General features: G+C 41.4%; 2 pseudogenes; both read left to right on the top strand.

The window, feature by feature from the left end:
• Positions 1–13,750, top strand: part of LOC143390109 (microfibril-associated glycoprotein 3 pseudogene) — a 38,469-nt pseudogene extending 24,719 nt beyond the window's left edge.
• A 1,283-nt stretch (positions 13,751–15,033) lies between these two features.
• Positions 15,034–16,172, top strand: LOC143390111 (septin-9 pseudogene; annotated as a pseudogene).
• The last annotated feature ends 1,497 nt before the right edge of the window (positions 16,173–17,669 follow it).

The raw sequence follows: 17,669 nt of genomic DNA, 5'->3' as shown, positions 1-17,669 counted from the left end.
ATCTGCACCCAGGGGGAGGGCACACCGGCAGTGTGCAAAACACAGACTTGCACACATGTGCACGCAGACGGCATTTGGTTAGATTTCTTCAGTGCTGATTTCTTTTCCTTCTTAGTAGTGAGGAGGGAAAGGAAGGTTAAAAGTCCCATTTTCTTTCTTCCTTTCCCTTCATTCTTTCTTTCATTTTCTTTTTAACTTCAATTGGTCCTTTTCCAACACAATATAGAAGCTTCAGCCTCTAGTGCTCCGAAAAGGATTCTATTCTTTCAATTAATTCAAATGGTTTTATGTTTGTTTTTAAATTTTTATCAAAAGAAAATAGCTAATGGAAAAGCCAGATTTTAAAACCTGCCATTACTTTTTAAGTTTCCTAGGGCAAGGACAAAGCCTTAGTAAATTAAGAATGACCATTGTTTACCTCTGAGAACTTAGCCTAAGATCCCCAGAAGCTAAATTAAGAATAAAAGAGTGGCGGTGTCCACCTGTCAAACATTGCCAGCTACCCACATGCATATTCCTTTCTTTAGAGATTCTCAGGCTGCTCTCTGTTTTTTGCTAGGCAGAGAAATCTGACACGGTCGCACCCCTGCCTGCTAAGCATTTTACTTTCATTGTTAACTATATCCATTTGTCACCATGAAACATTATTATTTTAAGGTAGCAGGCAAGCAGGGCTGCTTGCTGCATAATGGTGCTGTAGCTCTCATGGCCAAGAAGGAATCAAAGAAGTGGATGGTGGCTAATGTGGGAAATCACACCAGAGAGAAAGAAACATGCAGAGAGAGACAGAGACAGGGTGGGGGGGCACAGTCAGAGAAATAGAGAGACACAGGCAGGTGGGGGGGAAGATACTGAGAGACAGAGACCTGCACAGAAAAGCTGGAATTTCCATGAAGAGATTTATAAAAGGATGATATAGCTGTTGCTAGGGAGCTGGGAGGAGAGCAGACAGACACACCATCCACCAAGGACTTTTAATATAAACCTGCATGCCTTTGTTTGCATCATCTCTCGGCTGAGTAAAGATGAAAAGAAATGTGGGGAAATGGTCTTCTTAAGCACACTATTTTAAGAGCACACTCTGTGCCAAGTGAATTGAGGCTGCTGTGTTGGGGCATGTCTGGGGTCAAAGGCCAGAGTCTCACTCCCCGAGATGCCAAGGCCATGGCCATGCTTATGCAGCTATGGGGAGAAACTCATTTCAGCAGATGACCACTCGAGGATGGGTGACCCAAAGGAAGCAGGTCCCGCCTTCCCCTCACTTGATGACCTGTGTGGGCAACCTGGAAACTCAGTTTTATTGTCACTCAAGTATGAATTTGGGGACAAGCATCTGGTGCTGCCAAAACACAGTATTAAATCCACACAGTCCCACTCTAAATGTGGTTGGGTAGGGAGGAGTGGAACGGGAGTCAGCGCTACTCCAGGATCATCTGAATGGCAGCCTGTATTAATCAGGGGTCTCTAGAGAATGAGGAGGAAGAGAGAGAGCCGACAGAATTGGCTAATGAAGTTGTAAGGGCTGGCAAGTCCAAAATCTTCAGGATAGGTTAGCAGCCTGAACAATTCTGGCAGAGGTTGGTGTTGCAGTCTCGAGTCCAAATACAATCTAAAGGCAGAATTTCTTCTTTTCTGGTAACCTCAATCTTTTCTCTTAAGGACTTCAGCTACCTGGGTTAGGCACACTCACAGTATGAAGAGTGGTCTGCTTTAACCAAAGTCTATTGATTTAAATGTTATTCACATGTAAGAAAATACCTTTTCCAGCAATCTCTTAAACAGTACCTGACAAAACAACAGTGTACTCTGTTGAACATAAGATGAACCACCACACAGTCTTATGAGATAACTGGAGTGGGTAATTGCCATCCATTTAATGCATCAACATAGCAAAAATTCAGAAGTATGAGATAGGCAGATCTTTGAAGTGGAGTCAGGGTAGTAGAAACTGGGACTTTTATCTAGCATGGTTGTTAGATGGTTGATCTGTCCTAAGAAAATTCCTTCTCAAATTAGGTCTTTGAAAGGAGGTTCCTCTAAGGAATCTATTTCCATTCTGAACTCACAACTTCTCTCTACTTCAGACCCTCTTTGCTCTGTTCAAGTCCATCAGCTAACTGATGAATATACCACCAGTGGGACCTTCACCTCATCTTCTGGGTCTCTCTTCTATCTGCACTCAGAAGCAATGCCTAATACTTAGGCCTAATACTCACTGAACCATTCTCCACTGAGTTGTGGGCTCTATGTCTATGTGGGAAAGCAAATGCAGGTGTGTAAATTCTTGTTCAAATTTCCCCAGAGTGAAAGTTATTGTTGCTTACCCTATAAATAGGATTTTCAGAGTTAGCAAAAATATAAACAAACAAAAAAACTCAATTAAATTTGAATTTTAGATAAATAATAGATAAAATTTTAGTATAAACAGCTCATACTTGGGATATGCTCTTAAAATTATTCATTTTTGATCTGAAATGGTTTCTAGTTAAATTTGAATAATAAATAATTTTAGTATAAATACATCCCATGCAATATTGGTGACATGTTTATACAAAAACAATTATCCCTAGCTGATCTGAAATTCAAATTTAACTGGGCATTGTGTATTCTATCTGGTAATCCTCCAAGTGACTTAAATTATAAGGACACCCCTGCAACTTGTGCAGTATTTTTGTCTCAGAGACAATGTATCCTGATTTTCTATCGAGTAACTGATATTTTTCCATAAGCAAAGGTTTGGATCTTGCTCCCTCCATAGTGAAGCTTCTTGCCACCTCTCATTCCAATACTAACTGCCCTGCAGGGATGAGGCTGCTCCAGTTTTACCCCTCCTTCTAATTGGGGTGGAGTGGGAGGAAGAGCCAATAAATCCTGTTCAGGCAGATGTGTTTCCAGAGAAGGGTTTGTTGACAGCCTCAGTCATAAGACTCAGAACCTCAGAGCTGTCCTGATTCTCCCTTTTTGTTCCACACTTCCAGTGCTTTATTCACACCTGTGAATACATCCTGTTTCTTTCATCACAGCTATGTTCCTAATCCAGATTCATTATTTTTTACTTAGGTGACAACATGAACTTCTGATTTTTTTTTCTGCCTATAACATCTCTCTCTACAGTCCATCTGCCATACTCACTGTCCTGAAGTTCAATGCCATCACATCACTCAAGCAGTCCCAAGAGTCAGAAGGGCTTTATCTCCAGAATGCCTAGTATCTTAGTCCATTTCTGTTGCAATAACAGAACATAACAGAATGAGAAATTATAAATACTTGAAGATTATGCAGCTCCCATATCTGGAGGCTGAGAAGTCCAAGATCAAGGATTTGCATTTGCTAAGGGCCTCCTTGCTGCATCACAACAGAGAGAGCAGCCATGTGACCTCAGGTTTCTCTCCCTCTTATACAGCTACTAATGCCATCGTGGGAGCACAAACCTCATGACCTCATCTTAGCTTAATTACCTCCCAAAGGCTCCCCTTCCAAATAGTATCAACATGTGAATTTGGGGATCAAGTGTCCATCCATGGACTTTTGGTGTACACATTCAAACCATAGCATCTTCCAACTGAAGTCGTGGATTTTGACATCAAAGCCATTTGTGGAGTCCCTCAAGCAAATAGCTTTAACATCTGAGAGCTATACAATCTCCATCACAATTACCCACTCTCCTCTTTTTGTATGAACACAGTCATAAACAATGGACAACCCCTACATGAATGGGCATGACTGTGTTCCAATGCAATTTTATTTATCAAAACTGATGGAATGGATTTAGCCCACAAGTTATAGGTTGTCAATCAAACTTGTTCCCCAGGTCCCAGGTCAAGTATTACTTTCTCTGTTAAGCTTTCCTTCATCCCCCAGTTTGAAGTGACTCCTTCCTAATTCATAATTTCACACTCCTTGCCTCTTTTAGACCTCTCTTATGGCAATGTCCACAATCTGCTACATACAGAGTCTTTGCCTTATCTCTGTTGACATGTTTGACATTCCTTGAAGAGGCTGCTGGAATCCTTTTACACAGGTATATATTTAATTACACAAGGTACATATTTAATAAGAATGTTTTGGTAGTAATAATGATGGGAAGCCATTAGAGAATGGATCTACAGAAAGGGCAGAGGATTGGTCAACTACCACTTCCCATTTCTCCAGGAAAAGTGTCAGTTCCCTTGAAAACCAAAGACCCACACCAGTGCATTATGGAGAAGCCCAACTTCCATACCTGTCAACCATCATTTAAAACACTCAAAAGTCCACCCATCAAAAGTAAATTAGCTGAATACTCAATTCCCCAACCAGGAAGGTTGGTATTGCAAATGTATTTAGGCTGAAACCATTTTCCTTTTTTGAAACACACCTAAGTTTTAAAATAAATAGTTTCATCTGATGTGAGCTGCCAACACAATCTTCCAAAATCCTTCCCTTGGGAGAAACTCGTTACCTGCTTCAACTCATAAGCTGCATGACACCAAAACATCTGAGCTTCTCATAACAAGGTTAGAAACAGCTAAGTCCTGTGTGCTTCAGAGGAAAGATTTCAGAGCTGGCAAGAATGAACTAAGGCAAAGAGCAAAATGCAAACGTTTCTACAACAAAATAGTGAAATTTTAAAATTATTTTAAGTTAGCTATTACTGAAAATTGCAAGCAAATTTATTTCTCTAGTTCTTTAGCATTTTTTTTTGGTGTGTGTGTGTGTTGTTGCTTTTGTTTTTAGTTTTTGTTTTATTGGGTGTTGTTTCTTTTATATTTGTTTTGTCTTCTGGTTTTCTTATTCTTGTTACACTATTATATACTTGATTTTGCTTGTTAATCATTTAAAGTGCATGTCACATGTTCTTAATTAATCTATAAGTTTTTCAAGAGAAGGACACACATTTCCTGTTTCTATATATCTCCTAAAATATTATAACACCAGGGCCATGGTAAATCCTCAACAAGTATGCAGTAAATAAAGGCATATATAGACCACGTGAACATGTTAGAGTCCTTGGAGGGGAAATTAAGTTATTCAAGTCACTTTTTCAAAAAAGAATTCTTCTTTTCTTATAAACTGGTATTCCTCCTCCTTTCACCACCAATTAGTCCTCTATTTTAAGTCTTGCAGTTTTCATAACAATGAGAGGAAACACAAGTTTTGTCTGAAGCTATGCTTTGTAAGATTTAAAGTTTCTTTTGACTGTGGGACACAACATATCAACACTTAGGTAGATGAAATATAGAATTTTCTTGCTTGCATCTCCAAAGGAGGAAAAGGGGTCTACCTTGGGCCACAGAAGAATTACACCTGGAGAAAGGGTAGCTCTAAACTAGAGTTGTGGCAGGAAGCTTGCTGCCTGGGGGAGAGCTAGGTTTCCTAAACTCCCTGTGAGTGTGCTAATTTGAATAATTTTCCTGGCCCCAGGCGGCATAGGGCTGTTCTTAGTTGTCTAGTATCTGGCCCTGGGGTGATTAGAGTTGGTGCACTCCTGCCCAGAATGTGAGTGCCAGATAAGAAAAGTCCTTGAGGGTATGTTGTGCTTCTTTAGGGATTCAAAAAGGAGAACTGACTAGTGTCTAACTGGGGCCACAGAACAATACAGCACTTAATATAGCATTAAAAAAAAAACTGTAACAGAAGTCACTGACAAAACCCTCCCCTAGTAGAATGCATGTTTCATGAAAGCAGGGACCTGTTCACATTGTGCTTCTCATTGCATCATAATGCCAAGTATGTTTAAGGCATCCACTGCTTTTTCTTGAACAAAAATCCAGATTTTCAGCCCTATGATGAACAGAAAGGTGGCCCTCTGAGACTGCTGGGTTCTGGGTTCTACACATTCAGTAAGTACTGAGCCCTGCACAGCAGGAAGAAAATTAATGAAGTGTAGCAAATCTATTCAGAAAATAAAATGTGAATCAGGCCAATATTAGTCTGTTGAGAGATTATGTCCATAATTTGGATGGCTCTCATTTTGTTAGAGTGACAGATACAGAGGAAACAAATGAGTATTTACTGTACTGATCAAATCTGAGAGTAAATAAACATTTTGGTTAAGAGAAATGGGAACAGGAAATATAAAAAATAACAACAACAAAAAAGACCTATTGAGCCAGGTAGGTTGTAAGGGTTCTGCTTGGGACCAGAAGACAACAAAGCTACACAAATCAAGAATAAAAGAAACAGGAGACTCCTTAACAGAAGCTCATCTCCAGGAAGTGTGAGTCACTGGTTTTATAAGATCATGTGGCACGAAGAGCATCTGAAGAGGTTATATAGCCTGTTGGCAGAAAATGACTGAAAGAAAATACAACCTAGATTAGCATAGAGAAAAGAAAAAGGAAATAATGTCTTGGACTATATAAGTTGTCATCCCAATTAATGAAAAAAAAAGACTTAAATGATATTGCAACCTGTGACCACTATAGTGTTCCAATAGAAAGTACCATAGAATGGAGGTTTCATAGGTGTGGAAAACTACAGCTTAAATAAATTTAGATGGTTTCTTGATCACAGTCTGATTCTTTACTAGGCTAACATACATTGGGAATCTCCAAGAAGAAAGTGTGATGTGAAGTGTTGCAAATAGAACCTTCTGTCACAGAGCAGCTCCTGTAATTCATGGTCTATGGAACACACTTTGATAAAGCCTGTGGAAATGTGAATTCCGCCCCCTCATACCGGCTACTGTCCTAGCAACACAAACTATTTTATCCTGTCAGAGAACTAAATTCCAGAACATATAAGGACATCCTACCTCTTTAAGGACTATCTAGAAAATTCTCATGTCTGATACAAGTATCTATGTCCTTTGAGAGAATGCAACTATCTAGCCCCTCTATGACATTCTTGGGAAAGATGACATCAGCGCTCCTCAGTGCCAAAAAAAAAAAAAATAGAAAATTTTGAAGCAAGCTATACTGAGCAACAAGAGAACAATCTTCCGATCCCACTGTTAACCCCTGTTCCATCATACTCCCATCATCCACTTGATTAAAAGCCTAGGGGATAAAAATCAAATTAAATTCTGGAACCAAAGCAGCAAGTTAAGAATGATATTAGCAACTAGAATTTCAATTTCTGCAAGTCTTTGCAAAATTCAGCAGTGACTTCTATTGAATGAGCATCTAATTAGGACATCAAATAATATCAGTATCAGCATTTAGTTGCTTAGCTTCACATGTCAAGCAGAGGCAAAATCTGTAGTCAGCATTCCAGGAACAGAAGAATGTGATAAACAGGTCTTCACCCAGTGATTCACTCAGCAATTCTGAGAGAGGTGATCTCTCTTTTTTTGCTATAAACTTTCCTGCAAGATCTTGTGATTTCTGGTGCCTTAATGAGAAATTGTCCATTGACATTTTGAATGATTACAGGTCATTTTATGATGACCTTCAAGAAGCTGCTACAATTACTTTTTGATTATTTAGACTTCTTTTAAGTATCTCTTCAGTCATAAACACATAGCCATGAAAGTTAATCTGAGATCATTGATGTTACAAAGAAAAGAGCCCAGAGAGGCTGACGGCTTTCAGTAGCATCTCAAACACTGGCTTCTTTTATTGAATTATATATTGATTACATATCAGTGCCAGATCCTTAGTGCCCTGGCCTTCTTAGTTTTATCCTATAACTAAAGGACTAAGACAGCCTAATCAAAAGGCAGTTTTTAAATTATTTTCAATGCAAAAGGAATAGACTGATGGTTATACAGGTATCCTGGACTCATGTATGATCTTGGCTAAAATAAACTCAAACTTTGGAGGGTTTGGACTAAGAGTGTAGCTTAGTGATAGAGTATTTGCCTGCATGAATGAGGCCCTGGGTTCAATCTCCAATACAGAAAGAAGGAAAAACAGACTAGGAAATTTCACCTTTAGAAAACTTAGATATACTCATATATCAGGTAGCAAAATTATGAACATTATTCCCAAAGGAGCAAAGAGAGTGAAACTTGTTTATTTTTCTATACCTGTGATAGACATTTCCACATTACACCTTCTATCCTGGCTTCTCAACTTGTCTAACATTTTTCCCCAATTTTTAAAATTTTTAGTGAAGAATAATTTTTAATAGGTGCATTGATAGGTCTCAACTTTTTATATTCAGCTCCTCCTGTGTCTTGCTTAGTAACATGGAGATGTACATGCAATAAACTTTTTTTCACATTAATTTGTAATTACATCTAAAAGATGTCCAGTAATACCTCTCTCTCATTTCTCTATCTTATCCAGAATCAGAATAACAAGTACCTGCTTTCAAATGTAGCATCATGGCTCTTGGTGATAAACACAGCAGGCTCAGACAAGAGAGAGCTCTGAACCTAATTTCTTGAAGTTTGAGTGGTGGTAGGAGAAAGACTCAATACCATTTCCCCTGCTAACCATTGTTCTGTCTTCCAATTGTGCTGTGGCCTGTACAACACCCTTCAAAATGCATGAGACCACTGAGCCATAGTTTACATGGCCAATAGAAATGTGGGACATCATTAGTTTGTTGGGGAATATGACAGAAAGCTAGAGATTAAGCCATCTTGTCATCAATATCATAGAGAACAGCCTGAATACTCTCATTATGTGGTTTTGTTATCTCTTGTGTGTTTGATACAGATGTTCCTCCACTTATGATGGGGTTATGTCCCAATAAACCCATTCTAAGTTAAAAATGACTGAAGTAAAAAATGCATTTAATACATTAACCTGGAACATCATATCTCAGCAACACAGCACATTGTAAAGTATTGGTTGTTTCCCCTCCTGATTGTGACTGATTAGGAGCTTCAGCCACTGTTGCTGCCTAGCTTTGGCAGAGAGTATCACACCCCTTATTGATAGACTAGGAAAAAATCAAATTTTGAAATTCAAAGTATGGTTCCTACTTCATGTGTATTTCCTTCACATTTTTGTGAAGTGGAAAAATCACAAGTGGAACCATCATTAGTCAGGAACCATGTACAAATGTATATCTGCAGTATTATTATTTTTGCAATAAACTTAGCAGCCAAGAGCTCAAAAAAGTCAAAAGCATATATTTAGTGAAAAACTAAGTTCTAGGTTTTGAATTCACAATAAACTTGATGGTGAGCATGGAACTTGCAAGGAATCATTATCAACAGTGTGCCAGTCCCCATGAGAGTTGAGTGATTCCACTGACCACATTAAACTAGAGGAACAACTCAAAAGACAAACCCACCTATCCCCAAAGTTAGAAGTTCTTTTAAGACTGTGTCCAAAAATGGTTGTTGAACATTTGCTTCTGCAGAAGATGCCTTCACATATTACTTGGTGGAGGGTGACTTTCCATTTGACTCAAATGGTTGTTCTACATTTACATCCTCCACTTTAAATTCCAAGCTTCCTTACAGACATATAAAAAGTGCATTGATAACTTCATGTACTGGCTCTGTTAGCAGAAATATACACTTAAAGAAGGCCAGTTTTTTTTTGTTGTTGTTGTTGTTTTTTTAACCAGTGCCCTAGATACTTCAAAGATAAAATCAATTCCAATAAAAATTTGCTTTTCCTTATTCAATTCACAAAATCCAAATATATTCATTCTGTCAAAATGAAATTTCTATCATTATTACAAATGCTATTATGAGCTCATAAAAAGTTCAACATTAAAGATAAAATTATTTATTTTGTGGTATGTAAGCAAATTGTAGAAAAGTGTGTGTGTGTGTGTATATATATGTATATATACAATATCCTTAAAATGATGCTCTATTTCACCATTCAAAATAAAAACTTTCTTTGGGCTGGGGATGTGGCTCAAGCGGTAGCGCACTCGCCTGGCATGCTTGTGGCCCGGGTTCGATACTCAACACTACATACAAAGATGTTGTGTCCGCCGAAAACTAAAAAGTAAATATTAAAAAAAAATTCTCTCTCTCTCTCTCTCTCTCTCTAAAAAAATCAAATAAAAACTGTCTTTGTCAAAATGTATAAATATTACACACATATAAACACATATGCACATCTGCACAAAGTTAGAATAATTGAAATACAAAACTTTTTATGAGGAAGTTGGCGTTCAACTTCTTATGGAAATACACACATTTTTTTGCTGCCCACCATCCAGGTCTGCCTCTAAAGTTTATAGAACCCACAGCAAGAATATGAGTGGAAGCCCACATACTGTTACTTTAAAATTGTTGTAATTCAAGCTAGCAAACTGTTAAATAAAATGTTTGATCCTCCATTAGTTAATATACTTTTACAATAACCTGCAAAGCCAGGTTATAATTTCAAATTCTTAGTGTCCTTGGCATCTTTTTGTAAAATGTGGCAGTATGGGGAAAACAGCCCGGCCAGCACATCCCTAGATTTTCCTCTTTCTGTCTCCCACCAGTACAACAAGCAGCCTCAAAAAAACAGTCAAGAACATCCCAGGCCAGTTCACAGCTCTGTCAATAGGACCCTCTCCAAAGTAGCTCTCCCTGGGTCTACTTTCAGTCCATGGAGCACCCATTATGGTAATGAGGTTCACCCTTGGGAAGAAAGTATCCTAAGGAAGGTGCCTGTCCATCTCTGAAGCAAAGGAGGACTATTTAGGCAAAGGATTGTGGGGTCTAAGTCACCTGAGCATTTGCCTGGGTAGACACATCTCTTTGTCTTAACAGATTTCAAGTTGAGCTTAAAAGGAGCCAGAGCAGAACCTGCTAAAGTGTAGAGCCCTGAGCAGCAGTCTCTCTTGCTAAAATTTTGATCTAAGAGTAGTACTAACATGATCAATGAAATTTTAGAAATGTTTGCTTAAAAAACCTTTTAAAAATCAACTTAATGCCTGAAAATAGTGTGTAAGAGCATGCAAGCACCTGGACACACACACACACACACACACACACACACACACACACACACTGCTACCTCGCTGATGTTTTGACAATGGAAGAAGCAGCAGAAAGTCAGAAAATGAGAATAGAGTTAACTTCCAAAGAAACCTAATCAGGGCCAGCTTTATGGGCATATGACCTGTGCGGCCACACAGGGTCCCCAGACTCAGAAGAGTTCCACATTTGGTTTCCTGCTCCCCTGTCTTCTTGATATTTTAATAATTGGAACAAAGGACACCACATTTTTATTTTGCACTGACCCTGAAAATGGAATAATCAATCTTGTTCTTAAAGGACTTTTGTTTGGCAAGAGGATTTTCCATGAAACTTGTAGCCATCTTTTCTTTGAGAAAAAGTCAATAGAGGGCTGGGGATGTGGCTCAAGCAGTAGCGCACTCACCTGGCATGTGCGCGGGGCTGGGTTCGAACCTCAGCACCACATACAAATAAAGATGTTGTGTCCGCCAAAAACTAAAAAAAAAAATAAAATATTAAAAAAAATTCTCTCTCTCTCTCTTTTAAAAAAAAAGTCAATAGAACCAGAATCTCATGCTTGATTATTTGATTTTCACCTCTAAGCCTGGACAAAAACATAGGGTCAGAGGAGGAAAATGGCCCTGGAGTATTTGAAAGACCTTAACAAAAGTTCCATTAGACAGTTCAGGTTGGCCCTTATCATTCTGGAACTGCCCCGCCCACTTAATCCCCAATTCAATGCTACCATTTTTCAGCCTGGTATCTTCTTGTCATTTTTTCTTCCCCAATGCTATCTCTTTCAATTATGGAGGTTTGCTTTTTCTCTGTGAATTATTTTTCAGTCTCTTATACTCTTTAGATTAAAGTTTGTGGCTAATATTATTATTGAAGCATTATTCCAGTCAGAGATAACACTCACCCATTCTCCCCAAGACACCACCTCTAGTCATTGGGGAACTCACACAATCCAGGTTAGTCCATACATCTCATCTTTGAGTGGCTTTCTTGGTTAAGCCACATTATTAAAGGATGTGCAATCAGTGTAGATGCTCAATATGCTTTGTTTTCTTGTGCATTTTTGTACTTTGCATAGGTGTTCCCTAAAGGGATATATCTTCATGCATGGACTAGAGGCAGCATATTGTAGGTTTAAATTAGAAGCATAGGCATTCTAAGGGCAGCTTGATTCTCTTTGTCAAGCTGCTCATTTACCCTGACTTGTGAGATATATCTTTTGGCTTGTGCTTTAGTTCCTTTTGCCAGAAAATCAAGATGTCATCATCGACAAGCCATTCCTAAGAAAGCAAGTTAACATGTGCAAGGCATGCCAGATTAGCCAGTTAGCAATTGAATTAATGCATTAATTTTCCAAGCTTTTTTAAAAAATATAACTTTTTTATCTTGAACAAACATAGTTAAATAAAGAGAGGGAAGTAGCTGGGCATGGTGGTACACACCTGTAATCCCAGCTACTTAGGAAACTGAGGCAGGAGGATCACAAGTTTGAAGCCAGCCTGGGCAACTTGGCAAGACCCTATCTCAGAATTTTTTTAAAAAATATGAGAATATAGCTCACTTGTAGCATGCCTGCCTCACATATGTGAGGCCTTGAGATTAATCCCCAATACTTGGGGAAAAAAGAATAAAAATTGTCTATAACCCATTATCCTGGAAATAATGATTGTTTTATGTTTCTGAGCATATCCTTCTAAAATACAGATAGAATAAAAAACATATAGAGGGCTGGAGTTGTGGTTCAGAGGTAGAGTACTTGCCTAGCATGCGTGAGACACTGGATTTGATCCACAGCACCATATAAAAATAAAATAAAGGTATTCTGTCCACCTACAACTAAAAACTAAATAAATTTTTATAAAAGCATATAGATAGTGATTGTAGTATAGACACACCTTACATATAAACATCTTTTTAAAGATTAATCATTTAATATTATTTGGACACATCTGTCTGCCTCAAAGACATTTCACGTCAAGCAGTGAAAAAGAAATGATGGCAATTATTAGTGTCTTGGTTTCTTTTTTGAAGTTCCAGATTAACTAATTCTAGCTCTAGATATAACAGTCTGCCCTTTTTATATGGTTTAAACAAATAGCAAAATCTAACAGTTAAAGTACTTTCATGAAGAAGTAGAACATTGATAAGGCAGTTGGCTTATTTAGTAATAATATTTATTATGCTGTAATTGTTTTCATTTCTGTTGGATTATCAGGTGGAAAATAGTTGGTTTCTGATAACTTCCTAAATATCACCAATGTAGCCTTTGATGACCGTGGGCTCTACACATGCTTTGTCTCCTCTCCGGTTCGTGCCTCCTACTCTGTCACCCTCCGCGTTATCTTCACCTCGGGAGACATGAGTATCTACTACATGATTGTGTGCCTGATTGCCTTTACAATCACTCTCATCTTGAATGTCACATGGCTGTGCATGATGAGCAGTCATCTCTGCAAGACTGAGAAGGCCATCAATGAGTTCTTCAGAACTAAAGGGGCTGAGAAACTTCAGAATGCTTTTGAGATTGCAAAACGCATCCCCATCATCACCTCAGCCAAGACTCTGGAACTCGCCAAAGTCACTCAGTTTAAGACCATGGAGTTTGCTCGGTACATTGAGGAACTGGCAAGAAGTGTTCCTCTTCCACCCCTTATTCTAAACTGCCGGGCCTTTGTCGAGGAGATGTTTGAGGCTGTACGAGTGGATGACCCTGGTGACATGGGAGAAAGAATTAAAGAGAGACCTGCCTTGGATGCTCAAGGTGGCATCTATGTCATTAACTCAGAGATGGGGCGGAGCAATTCACCAGGAGAAGATTCAGATGATGGCTCTCTGAATGAACAAGGTCAAGAGATAGCAGTTCAGGTTTCTGTCCACCTTCAGTCAGAGACCAAAAGTATTGATACAGATTCTCAAGACAGCAATTATTTCATCCCACCCTTATGATACAGGATCTGCAGAATCCAGCTCTAACTACAAAGATGGGACCTATGAAAACTGTCAGCTGTGAGCTTTCCCAGTACCTACAAAAATAGCTCTCAGGAAAGGAGCTGTTTCTTGGAGGAAATAATATTTTTACCAAAAGATGACTGGGGTTTTCTCTTTATATTAAGCACATAAGAACATGAATTGCCAAAATCTTGGCAAAAAATGCAGCACTTTCCTATCTGATATTTCTCAGTTATTTTTCCTTGAGCTTGATTAACTGATGCATGTAAGATTGAAAGGCACCTGAGAGATAAGTATAATGGGAAAAGGACTGAACTAAATGTCCTATGGCTTCACTTCCATTGTCAGATATGACACTTGAGTTCTCAGTTTTCCCATCAGTAAGATGAGGGATTTGCAGTAGATAAAAGTACCTTTAAATCATAAAAATCTTCACTACATCACTAGATAAAACGATAAAACTTTCCCTAGACTTTTAGGTGCCCACCTTTTTTTTTTTTTTCTAGAAAGGACCAAGCTGAGACCTTATGCTCTGGATTTCTATACCTGATGCCATCATGTGGACATTTTCCAAATGTTCTGCCTTGTGGAGTATACGAGTGTATGTGCCACATTGAATCTTTTTACTGTTTTGCATGGTGGTTGTTATGCAGATATGAGGGAGCTTACTGCTTACTAGCAAATTACTCTCCATGAGTAAATTGATCCTTCTTGTGGCCATAGCATGTCTTTTTAACTTACTGAGACATCATTTAGTACTGAGACATCAGTTAGTTCCTGGAGGCTGGCACTGATTTCCCAACTGGTCTCCCAAAGTGAGCAGTCTTTTCCTTAGAAATAATGTTTCCAATGCTTTTAGAATAAGAATAATATCAAATTGTCTATCTCTGATAAATCATGGATATTTCTGTTGAGAATTTCTCAGGCTTTCCCTTTTTAAAAGTTTTGGACTCAAAAAGTAGGTTCTATGTTTGGGATCCCATTCAAGAACTTATATGCCTCTTTAGACCTCTGTCAACACTCTTGCCCTCTGTGGTCTTAAACATGGTGCTAAAGGTTGCATGCCTCCATATTTAGCTTATTTTGTTTGTATTTAATTGTTGATGTTTTTATTTTTGTGTATTTCAGATGTGTACTTTTGAGTTAAGTCTGTTTTTCTGGCCTTTCTAAGAAGTATTTACCTGACATAAGATTAGAAAATTGTGTCTTGTGTGTTAACTATATTAAAACAGACAATCTAGGGCTCTCCGGCGTCCAGCGCAGCCCGACTTTCAGCTGCAGGGTCCCCGAGGCAGCTCCCGGCAGCGCTGGCAACATGGCCGACTCCTCCAGGGATGCCGCCCTCAAGCAGGCCTCGGCCATGCGGAACGAGAAGGCCCCCATGGAGTTCGGCTATGTGGGCATCGACTCGATCCTGGAGCAGATGCAGAGGAAGGCCATGAAGCAGGGCTTCGAGTTCAACATCATGGTGGTGGGGCAGAGCGGCTTGGGGAAGTCCACCTTAATCAACACCCTCTTCAAATCCAAGATCAGCCGGAAGTCGGTGCAGCCCCCCTCCGAGGAGCGCATCCCCAAGACCATCGAGATCAAATCCATCACACACGATATTGAGGAGAAGGGCGTCCGGATGAAGCTGACGGTAATTGACACTCCGGGCTTTGGGGACCACATCAATAATGAGAACTGCTGGCAGCCGATCATGAAGTTCATCAACGAACAGTACGAGAAGTACTTGCAGGAGCAGGTCAACATCAACCGAAAGAAGCGCATCCCGGACACGCGCGTCCACTGCTGCCTCTACTTCATCCCTGCCACAGGCCACTCCCTCAGGCCCCTGGACATGGAGTTCATGAAGCGCCTAAGCAAGGTGGTCAACATCGTCCCCGTCATTGCCAAGGCTGACACTCTGACCCTGGAGGAGAGGGTCTACTTCAAACAGCGGATCACTGCAGACCTGCTGTCCAATGGCATTGACGTGTACCCCCAGAAGGAGTTTGACGAGGACTCGGAGGACAGGCTGGTGAACGAGAAGTTCCGGGAGATGATCCCGTTTGCCGTTGTGGGCAGTGACCAAGAGTACCAAGTCAATGGCAAGCGGATCCTCGGGAGGAAGACCAAGTGGGGCACCATCGAAGTTGAGAACACCACGCACTGTGAGTTTGCCTACCTGCGGGACCTGCTCATCAGGACGCACATGCAGAACATCAAGGACATCACCAGCAGCATCCACTTCGAAGCCTACCGCGTGAAGTGCCTCAGCGAGGGCAGCAGCACCCTGGCCAACGGGCTCGAGAAGGAGCCAGACGCTGAGGAGATGTAGACGCCCCCGGGACCCACCGAGTCCCCCACGCCCCAGGCCCGCCCACTCACCCGTCTTATTTCGTATCATTCTCTCCGTTTGTCACCCATCTCCGCCCCTTTTACACACTGCTGGGTCACCAGAGAAGGCGCATCCCCGTTGCTCTTCACCAGCCCGCGGTCTCCGGACACGTGGCTGGACCTCGGTCTGGTCGTGGTCCCGGGCCAGCCTCTGGCCTTCCTGAGGGCTGGGAGGGCTGGGTGGTGGGCAGAAGGGAAGGCCCGCTGGATCCAACCCCCCGCCCAGGTCCAACTCCCGGGGGCCAGAGAGCCACTGTCTGCTCCCTGCAGAGCTGGGGGGTCTGTGCTTGGGCCAGGTCCAGGGTACAGGGTTGACCACTGGGCCATACTCTGTCCCAGTGGCCACGTCCCCTGGCCCCTGTCGGAGGCTGTACCCAGGGGAGGACAGAGCCAGCAGGTGGACCTGGAGCCCCTCCTGCCCCTACATGTCATGGGACATGACTCAGCACCCCGCCTGCCCCACTGCTTAGAGGTGGCAAGTCCCCGGCTGCCCCTGCCCGCCCATGAGCCCGGAGCAGAAAGTGCCTTATCTCAGCGTCCCTGTGTGTCCCCTCAGGCCAGACGGGCTGCAGGCAGGAGGCCTGTGGTGCCCCTCTCCTCCCTTTGCCCGTGGGTGCTGCAGTGCCATCTGGTGAGGATTGAAGTACGGAGGTACCTCCACCCTGAATTTTGGGCATGTCCCGCACTCTGGTGGAGGGGTGAGGGGCGAAGCAGTGGGGGCCACCCTGCGGGCGCAGGAGGTGCGTTTGCACCTGTGGAGTCTGGCTTGGCCCAGCTGCTCCGGCTACATTCATGCCCCTCCTCCACCTTCACCAGCTTTGCTCCTGCTCAGCCCTCGCTGCCCCAGAGACCTGGGTACACGGGAGGCCACAGAGCCTGGCTGTTGGTTGCCCTCCATGTTCCTGGTCCTCTGTACCCTAGAGTCCATTTTGAAGTCCCTAGAGAGGGAGAGACAAGGGGTCAGAGATACAGAGAATACACCTAGGCTGCAGAGAAAGGCTTAACCGTGACACAGCCTGGTCCCCAAGAGGGGACTGGTAGGGACCATGTACAGCTGACCTTCTGCCTCCCATTCCAGGAGAATACAAACCCCTCTGCCCCACAGTTTACATGCCAACTACCTACTTGCCAAGTTTTTGCCCAAACCAAGACTTTGAAAGTGTGCAGCCCAGGGTCCAGGACGCATGGCCCTGCCCTCCCCAGCCCCCATGTCGCCTGGGAGGTTAGCAGCATCCCGGGGCTCTGGAAGGCTTTGCTTCCTTTCTCTGTAACCAGATTTTGAACAGTTTTGCTGGGCTGTGTTCCGTAATGGCCTTTAGCTCTGTGCCTCCTGAGAAATTCGTCTCTTTTTGTATAAATAACAAAAGTGTTGAAATGTATTTCCTGAAATAAATGTTTCAAATGCAAAAAAAAAAAAAACAGACAATCTAGACATAGAAGGAGAGAAATGATGAATGATGCCACCTGTTTCAACTGTGTATAATAAACACTTAACATGGCATTTCTTGCCTAGCTGAGATCTGATATAATGGAATTG

The sequence above is a fragment of the Callospermophilus lateralis genome, unplaced genomic scaffold (genome assembly GCF_048772815.1).
Source record: "Callospermophilus lateralis isolate mCalLat2 unplaced genomic scaffold, mCalLat2.hap1 Scaffold_89, whole genome shotgun sequence".
In the NCBI taxonomy this organism is placed as follows: domain Eukaryota; kingdom Metazoa; phylum Chordata; class Mammalia; order Rodentia; family Sciuridae; genus Callospermophilus; species Callospermophilus lateralis.
Note: the sequence above shows the minus strand (reverse complement) of the source record. Positions and strands in the feature narration are given on the sequence as shown.